The sequence below is a fragment of the Pristis pectinata genome, chromosome 3, assembly GCF_009764475.1.
Source record: "Pristis pectinata isolate sPriPec2 chromosome 3, sPriPec2.1.pri, whole genome shotgun sequence".
NCBI classification, from domain to species: domain Eukaryota; kingdom Metazoa; phylum Chordata; class Chondrichthyes; order Rhinopristiformes; family Pristidae; genus Pristis; species Pristis pectinata.
The window spans coordinates 23,228,351-23,238,892 of record NC_067407.1 but is presented as its reverse complement, the minus strand read 5'-3'; positions in this window follow the sequence as shown (position 1 = coordinate 23,238,892).

Genomic DNA, 10,542 nt, shown 5'->3' with positions numbered 1-10,542 from the left:
CATATCGCACCTTATTGCTAAGACAAATCTCAGACATAGTTTAGTGAATAGCACTCTTGCCTCTGAGTCAAAAAGTTATGCTTTCAGGTCCTGCTCCAAGGACTGGGGGACATAAAAATCTGAGAGTGCTGCACAGTGTTTCAGATGAGGACCTTACATTGCGGCCCTGTACTTCTCTAAGGTGGATGTAAAAGAAACAGTGCCGGTGTATAGAGGAGCAGATGAGCCATTACAATGTCCTGGGCAATACTTATCCCTCAATCATTGTTACCAAATACAGTCAACATCTTTATGCTCTTTGTGGGATTTTGCCATGCGCAAAATGGGCTGCTGAAATTCCTCCATCACAACAGTGATTACGCTTCAAAAAAGATACTTAATTAACTCTAAAATCTTTTGGAGCATTCTGAAACAGAGATCAAAGCTGCCACTTAGATGAAGCTTTACTTTTTAGATGAAGTTGTGGTTGGTTCCAGATGCCACTATGTAAATAATATTGTCCACTTGGATGGATGTCCTTTGCTGCTCAAAATCAGGATTGGCATACGATTGGAGGTAACCAGGGCAAGTAAACAACCACACCTTCAACCATGTTTTCTTGAAGCTGGATCAGTTACTTACAGCCTCAATTTTTAATTGTACCAAGTGTAGTATCTGTTCATCTGCAAATTAACTTCCCCTGATAATCTACATGTAAGTCCCTCTGCTGGTGAATGGCATGGTTTCACTGTTCATCCACAGCGTAACAAGGGATTACGTTATGCCTTTCGCCGGGGGAGCCTTGAAGAAAAGGTCAACCTGTCAAAGAGCAGATAGGTATTTCCAAGGTGCACACCTGCTTTGGCAACAGTCTAGAGCCATCCATTCGAGAAGGACACCGAAAGGTTATCACAGGATCAGGTATTGAGTACTTGGGGAAGTGAAATGTAGGCACCATAGGGGGTTCAGGTGTCTAGCGACCTAAATGTCAAGCCTGAAAAACAATAATTAATGAATTCACAGATTTCATATATAGCCCTTCAAGACGGTCTCCACACCGATGGTGAGATCAGAGCATGTACTGGGAACACTGCTTGAGCCAATGAGTAGAAGATGATGGGACAGCAAACAATTGTGTGTACAGCAGGCAAAATCAGTTTGTTCAGAAAACAGAAATTTGATCTCGTAGTGCTTTTCTTTTTTCAAAATTAGGTAACTGAAAGTTGCCTTAACTTGGGAATAATCACATTTCCAGGTCAAATCATGGAAATTCAACCAGGAGTTTTCTGTTATGAGTCACCCATGTGATCCCAAAGTGATTTCTGCTTCAGGACTGCACGGAGTGATGTCATTCCCAATGCAAATCTCCTTTTGGAGCACCATAAGTGAACTTGGACTGTGTTGTCCTGGGTTTCCCATCACTGGGCATTCCCAGGACGACAACAGAGCCAAACTGAGAAACTTATGGGTAAGAAATCCGTAGAGTAAATCTTTGGGCCCAGTAGTGTAGCGGTTAGCGTAACGCTATTACAGTGCCAGTGACCCGGGTTCAATTCCCGCCGCTGTCTATAAGGATTTTGTACATTCTTCCCGTGTCTGCGTGGGTTTCCTCCGGGTGCTCCGGTTTCCTCCCACATTCCAAAGACATACAGGTTAGGAAGTTGTGGGCGTGCTATGTTGGCGCCGGAAGCGTGGTGACACTTGCGGGCTGCCCCCAGAACACTCTACGCAAAAGATGCATTTCACTGTGTGCTTCAATGTACATGTGACTATTAAAGATGTCTTATCTTGTCTTATCTTTCCCTACACTTTCCAACAATCCTCCCCCACCAGTCGCTGACCCCTCCCCAATGTGCCGACCAGACTAACCCCCAGCCCACCAACATACACCTGTCCCTAATCCACCTAACCCCTTCAAATGCAACTCTCAAAACTTCATTTCCTCACATCAAGTATCCCAACAATCATCCATCCTCATGTGTAGTGCTGCTCCACAATCGCTCCTCCTCACCCTGTCCAGCCCCAATCCACCATCCCGCCCCCATCCATCCCCCCTCACCATGTCCAGCCCTGATCCACCATCCCCCCCCTCACCATGTACAGTTCCCATCTATCCCCACCTCGCCATGTCCAGCCCTGATCCACCATCCCCGCCTCACCATGTACAGCCCTGATCCACCATCCCCGCCTCACCATGTACAGCCCTGATCCACCATCCCCGCCTCACCATGTACAGCCCTGATCCACCATCCCCCCTCACCATGTTCAGTCCCCATCCATCCCCCCTCACCATGTAAAGCCCTGATCCACCATCCCCCCTCACCATGTACAGCCCTGCTCCCTCCACACTCCAAACTCATACCGCCCCACTCCCCAACAACCCCTGCCTCACTATCCTGCTCCCTGATCTCCACTCCAACCCATGTATCATCCCACTCCTCCAACCCCCTCTCCTTGTCACACACCATCCCGCTCCCCGATCCCAGCCAACAATGTGCCATTGTGCTTCCCAATCTCCCCTCCTTACCATGCACAGTCCTGCTCCTCAATTTCCCCTCCTCATCATATACCATCCTGTTCCCCAATTCTCCCCTCCACAACAATTACCATCCCTCTCCACCATTATCGACACCATCCACTTCCCTGATACGTCACTCAAGTGCTGTCTGCCTTCTTGATTCTATTGCCCCCCCCCTTCCCCATCATAAGTGTTGTGTCTCCCAAAGTCCTATGAACCTAGGAAAGTTGCTGACCCAAGGAAGTTGCTGACCCAAGGCTTCTCCTCTGTCTCTCCTTCCACCTTGACTCAGGAGAGGAGGACCAAGTATCACATTTTCAAATCTGCAAAGCATGGTAACTTGTAAGCAAAGTCTCTGGTTGCATTCGCAACAGAATTTTATTGCAGTGAACAACAACCAAAAGAGTTGTTGTTTCAGTGTCATTCCTACACACCCTTTAGAGTGCCCCAGATTTTCTCGGGAAATCTGAGTAAAGAGCTGCGGAAATGGAAACCACAGCAATTTCTCGCAATAAAAGCCGAATTATTACTCCAGAAAAAACATAGTGAGCAGAGGATAAAGGATAGTGCTTGCAATCCATTACAGACATCTAGTGCAGTCTCTGACAGGGGAATTACCCAACACCTCCATTGTAGCTGTCATATTTGCAATGAAATAAGGAATGTTTTCACACTATGCAGAAGACACTGAAGTGTTTGCAGGAGATGCCCACTCCCAGCAAGAATGTAAGGACATCTCCAGTGAATAATTCAGCCTGTTAAATTGGTTTAAATCATGAGGACGGCTATAATGGATTGTCACAACCCATAACCATAAAGATAGTTTCATTAGTAGCAGACATTACTAAAGTGTAATAGCTGGTTACAACTACTCTCACTTCAGTTATAAGGATGCAGCTTCTTAAAGTGAAATCACATTGCTGTGCATCATAAGCAAATAAACTGATTCAAAGTGACTGAATCAGCTCTCGCCACACCCTTTTATTCATAGTTTTTCACTTGGAAACTGAGCATTCCACAGAATAAATGGAAAGGAAATTCTTCAGATAAGAGTGGCATAGCATGGAAAAACGCCAAACAACCCATCACGGCGTGGCCACTTGGTCCGTTTCGTCACACTCCCTTGCTATTTTACCATAGCAAAACTTTCCCCCTCAAGTGTTTTCAATCAAATTCCTCTGTTTCATGCCATTGATATCAATATGAAGGGTAGTTTATGCTCCAGGTAGTATGACTGTGGCATTGGGCCTACACCCTTGTAGACCAAGTTTTGGCTGACATTACAAACTAACAAAAGAACAAGACTCAGCAGTGACAATGGGATCACAGTATCAAGCTGGAAAATTAACATTCCTCATCAAACTGACTGCATTGGGAAGTATTATTAGTCCTGACACCTTATTTGGGACCCTCATGAACCCTGATTATAGTCACACATGTTACTATGTGAAAAGCCCAAAGCAATTTGCAGCCAATCGAGTACAGTTTGAAGTGTGGTCACATAGAAACTGTGAAAGCCGATTTACGAACATCAACATGACCGTGGTCCTGATTATTCGACAAGCACGTGGATAGTTACTATCATGAACATTGGTACTTGCTCCAGTTTCAGGCCAGAAGTTTGATGCTTTGGTGGAATCCTTCGGTGATTGCCAAACGCTGACTTTCCAAGCTTCACCAGTCCCTCCCTGTGCCGCTGGGGAATGCAATCTCCCAGCCTGTGCTTCAGAGGCTGGCCCTTCTTCCAGGGATCCAGGCTCCATCAAGAATTTTCATCACACCTGAAGTGTTAACTAGATGGAGTCCTCTGGCTGTGTGTGTCCCCAGGAAGCATCAGAGTCTCTGGTTCAACCTGGCACTCACTGTGGGGACGGATGGGTGATGGGATTGGGTGGTGGTAGGGTGTGTCAGGGGGTTGGGTCTGGGTAGGAGGATGGGAGGTAGGAATCATACCATAAGGCCTGGTATAAGTTTCACATAATTCTTGCCAATCACGATCCTTCAGTAAGACTAAAAATATTCATTAATTTCAATTAAACTTTGACCAGAAATGGAGATCAGGTCACACTTAAATTTCATTTTATTGTAATATGTTGAAATAAAAAAATCTTTCATCAGCAGGAATAAAGTGCAAAATCGAGAAAGTCCTGCGGATAAAGCACTAAGTGGGGTGATATTGAACTGAAAAAAGAATGATCAGCCCAAGGTTGTGATCAGTCAGGAAGGCAATAAAACACCACAGTAGAATTAATGACACCATTTTAGAAGGGGTTAGTTAAAAAATAATTGGTGAAAATGGACTTAATGTACAATTTTGAAACCTATTAAAATTAAGCATGCAACATCTTCTCTAACCAAATAGTTTTTTTCCTGCACTGTACCCATCCTGTATCTGTGAATATACAACTATACAAGGGTGAATTCACTGTAATTTTTCCAAGGAAAGGGAACCAAGGAAAGGGCATAGGTTTAAGGTGAGAGGGGAAAGATTTAAAAAGGATCTGAAGAGCAACTTCTTCATGAAAGGCTGGTGCATGTATAGAACGAGCTGCCAGAGAAAGTAGTTGAGGCAGGTACAACAATTACATTTAAAAGACATTTGGATAGGTACATGGATAGGAATATTTTAGAGGGATATGGGCCAAACATGGGCAAATGGGACTATCTTAGGTGGGTACATTTGTCGGCATGGACGATTTGGGCTGAAGGGCCTGTTTCCTTGCTGTATTACTTTATGACTTCATTTGTCAAGGCATTGAGTTCAAGAGTCAGGAAGTTATGTTGCAGCTTTATAAAACTCTTGTTAGACCACATCTGGATTATTGCATTCAATTCTGGTTGCCCCATTATAGGAAGGATGTGGAGGCTCTAGAGGGGGTGCAGAAGAGATTACCAGGATGCTGCCTGGATTAGAGGGCATGCGCTATAAGGAGAGGTTAGACAAACTTGGGTTGTTTTCACTGGAGCTGCAGAGGCTGAGGGGAGATCTGACAGAAGTTTAAGATTATGCGAAGTGTAGATAGACAGCTAGTATCTTTTTCCCAGGGTTGAAATGTCTAATACTAGAGGGCATATATTTAAGGTGAGAGGGGGCAAGGTCAAAGGAGAAGTGTTGGTAAGTTTTTTTGCTCCACTCTCTGTAGTGGGTGCCTGGAATGCGCTGCCAGGGGTGGTGGTGGAGGCAAATACGAGAGAGTCATTTAAGAGGCTCTTAGATAGGCACATGGATGTGCAGAGAATGGAGGGATCTAGACATTGTGTAGGCAGAAGGGATTAGTTTAGCTAGACATCTAATTACTAGTTTAATTAGTTCAGCACAACAGAGTGGGCCAAACGGCCTGTTCCTGTGCTATACTGTTCTATGTTCTACGACTCCATCTCTTCCCATGGCAAAATCCACAATCCACAATCGATCAAAGAGTATCGTTATGATTTGTCTCCTTCCTAGAGCATGCACTATGGTTTCTGACTGTGGTACCACTCAGATCACTAACTCAGCAGAATGGGAAAAATCAACCACTATCCCAGCACTACTAAACCATGTTGCTGTTCCAGTATAGTTTCTGGGATTCACCCACTTGTACTATTCAAACTGTACAATTTGGATTAAATAGCAACAAAAATGCATGTAATTCAAATTTACCAAAGCTCAAATCCCAACTGTGGGAGACTACAAAGTAAGAAATTAACACAGTTTAACATATTGAAAGCAGTAGCCACCAAATCCACTGCTAAGCTAGACATCTGAGTGGCACTGCAGCCAAATACCAACAAAGCAAACTTTCCTTCTTAAATTGGTTCATCAAATATGACATATTCTTTTAAACCCATTCCCAATGATTTAAGTCTATCACCATCACTGGCTTGTATTTCCAACTTACATAAGGATAAATCTTTTATCGACGAGTAGCTGACTGTTGCAGCTAAGACATAAACTCTTTGGGAGGTGTGGCTTTAATGCTGACATCATCAGTGTGAGAGGGTGTGACCTCTCCCCATTTGCTGACAAATGCAGAGTGGCACTGCATCTGGCATGGGGTCAGCCTGCCATACTCTGGTGGGATTCAGCAGGCTCACTTTGTGGCCACAATTAAATATGGTGGAGTATGCATTGGCCAGGACCATAGGGATAACACCCTCACTCTTCTTCAAAGTAGCAGGTCAAGTAGACCTTTTCCATCCAGCTGAGGGAGGAGATAGGGTCTCACTCCATACCACGTAAGATAAGATTAGATATCTTTATTAGTCACATGTACATTGAAACACACAGTGAAATGCATCTTTTTGCGTAGTGTTCTGGGAGTATAGTTCTCTCTCGGTATGCACTGAAGCATCTTTGGGCCCAAGTTTCTGGAGCAGGACACAGGACTTGAACACACAACCCCCTTACTCAGAGGCAATAGTGCTACTCACTGAGCAACAGCTGACACAATAAAGGACAACATTAAAAACAGTCTAGAACAATGTTTTGTAAAAGCTGATATACTTGAGAACCCAACTGAATTACTGAGCCCAAATATATGGATCCAATTCAAAGAGTGAATCACCAGAGTCCTAAATGAATTGGTAGATGCTGGAAATGATTTAGACTGAATCATGGGTCTGAAAATAAAGACTTCCCTTAAAAAACATAATTTGCAGCTGGAAAAATCCAGAGAATAGAGTCTGAATGAATCATTGCTATTTAATGGAAAAGTTTACTGTCAACAGAGACTTGATGTTTATTCAAAGAAAAATGGGGTTACCCAGATGCCTGAACACAACACAGCAGGGATTGCATTAATGGCAAACACTGATGCATGAAGGAAAAGATATAGGATAATTCACTTAGCCTGCAACCATAGCCTCTGTTGAGTCAATGAAGGAATTTCAGAAGACAAGTAATGTCTACTTGCTTAACCCTCTCCCGGCTTTTCCCCTACATTGAGTTACTGATTCATCCTCCATTCCCCAGATATCTCCTTCTCATCAGAACTTTGTTTTTTTTATATATACTTGTATCCTGCCAGCTCATTGATACTTTCTTCATCTATCTTCATTCTCCTTCCAACAAACACCTTCAGCTTCTATCTTGCCCCTAGTTTCATTCTATCACTATGATTTTCTTCTGCCAGGGGTTTATCTTCATTCTCATTATCTCCCCTTCCAGATTCTTAACTGTAAAATCAATCAGTCACTTTGGATTTTCTTTCCATATTTTGCATCCTGTTACAATCCCTACCGTGTGCTGAGTAATCTGATTTTAGCCATGGTAGCTGCACAGGCACAATAATTTCCCACTGCTATCTTGGATTAAAGTGGAGAAACTTTTCGAGCAGTTTTGTTCCCTACTTGCTGGAAAAACCTTCAGGTGGTTGGTATACACAAATTGGTCTCAGCTGTAATAAGTAATCTGCATCTGTAGCTATCTAAACTTAAACTCGCTGTGAAGATTGACTCATTAATACTGGCTTCAGGAACAAGATACTGATAAGCAGTTCCATACTCCAGCAAGGGGTGTGGAGCTGTAGAACACCAGCCCAGCAAGGTGCACACACTGTAGATCTATACCCAGTAAGGGACACGCAGCTGCAGAATCATACCACAGCAATGGGCTTGGACATGAAGAACCAAACCCCATCAAAGAGCAGAACCATACTAAGGCACGAACATGCCCTATTAGGGTACATTTAAAACAATACCCCACCAAAGAGCATACATCTGTAACATTAGCCACAGTAAAGGGCATATCCCTGTAGGATTATCCTCCAGTAAAATGCACATCAACTGTAGAAATGTTACCCCACCAAGATGTTGGATATTATAGCTCAGCTAGGTCCATACACCTATGAAATTATTTAGCAAAAGGGCTAAAACCATAGTAGTATACTCTAGTAAAGGGCATGAGCCTTTGGAACAATACCCCAAACAAGGGTTCATCCTTCCCAACACTTATCAGCCACCACTGTGCCCCTTTCCAATTCAAGTCTTTTGTGCATGGTTACACTTCAGTGACGTGTTTCCCCATGAGAAAAGCTCTATATAAACAGAAGCTATTGATGTTGATATTGACCCTCAGATTCCATCACATCACCAATGCCTTCAGCTGCCAAAATCTAAGCTTTAGACATCCATCCTTAACCCTTTCTGTCTTTCTATCTCTAACTCCTCTTTTAAGACACTTCTTAAAAACTTTTCCTTTGACCAAGATTTGGTTGCTTATCCCAACAAACCTTTTATGTGACTCGGTATCTGACTTTGAAGCACTTTGGGACGTTTTAGTTTTCAGCCAGAACAGGAAGCCAAAATAACTTTCACACCAGACCAAGGGAGCAAATCAGAGCCAGGTTTGGATAAGATTTCTTTTTATATACATACTTTCCTCAAGGGGCCAGGAGCAATAGGACTGCTCTTCCAAACCTTAGGAAATCTTACTCCTTTCCCTTCCCCGCAGCTACCATTCTCACAACATTCTCAGACTGGTTTTACATAAGATCTGAAGATCCTGCAATATCTTATGTCATACAAAATATTTCAGGACTTATTGCTGGAGCAGTGGCTGACGATCAGAGACACTCACCAGTCTGTAACTGCCCCAGAGTTAGATCTAACCCCGTAGCCACAGATGCTAACCCTTCCGCATTTCCTTCTGTATGTTTGTAGTGTGGGAGGAGGGGAAGTCCCTTTCTTATCCTAGCCTCACCACCATGGAACCAGGAGCAGTAGAAACTATTTCTTTGCCTTCATTTCGGTCATTATTGTGAGTTACTCCTGCAAGTTACTTCTCCATAAGTAGTTTGCCCACACACTCACAGTCACAGGCTGTACTCAAGTGGATTTGGAACAAAACTTGTTGCTGAAAGTAAGAAATATTCTTCAGTGATTGAAATGGTTTGAGTGTGTGTAATGAGGTTTGATTTGGACAAAACATATACTTACAGGAAGACATTTGTTGACCAAAGATCATTACTTAAACAGAACAACTGACACAGGAAATAAAGTGAGAAAATTGATAGAGCAAGAACTTCTCATGCCAAAAAGTAAAAGTAGCAGCTGCAGAATCAGAGAAATAAAAATGATTTAGATCGTGAGAAACAAATAATAAGAAAGATTGATAGTGTTTTTATTTTATTTCCTGTAAATTGAAGAAAGCAGAAAAGTACCAAAGTATTACAGGTTATTGATTTGATCTTTTATACTGTAAAACTGCTTTAACCACACTTTAAAAATATTTCTTTTTAAAACAGTCATGTCACCAAAAGCAATGAAACATGACATGTGTAATATGTACATTTGAATATAATTTGTCTCGAAATTATTCCTACAATGTAGAGGCATACCTGAATGGTACACAAGACGGCAGCAGAATTGTCCATCCATCTGACTGTATATTTTCCTTACCACAGTTCTTTTCACATCAGATAGTACATCAGCTCAGACATATCAAATCCAAGACAATCAAACAGTTTCCTGTACCAAGCTTTTATGTCAACACATCTGTCATATTCTATTGACTAACGTTTCAAATCTACTGCTAAAGAACTCAGATGGAAAAAGTCAATGATTGTACTTAGTCCAACCTATCATTAATATAATCTTTCAGAATGTACACTGAACATTTTTTACAATCCCACTGCTTCAAGCTCCATTTCATAAACAACTTTTTTTCAAGTTTGGATCTACCAAAAAATTCATATCACAGTCTATTAGCATATTTCAACTGTGAATTCATTAACTTCTAACTATGGTCACTGGTTAACTGATCAATGATTTGCATAACGTATTTCTCATTCAGTTCATTAACCCTTGTTATCTTAAAAATTACTTTGTTTAACTTGCTTCTTTTTCCTTGAATGTGAACTGATTCTGTTCCTTGAAACGGTCAATGTTCTAAAAATCAAATGTCATTGATTTTGGTTATGACAGTTCTGGACTCTTTGCCACAATTTAATGGCTTGAGAAATCTGACTGTTAACAAGTTGTACTGATTTCTTAATTCAAATCATAGTTTACTTGGTATTCATTCAATCTGTCTGATAATCTCTGAATGTCATGACCCAGCGATT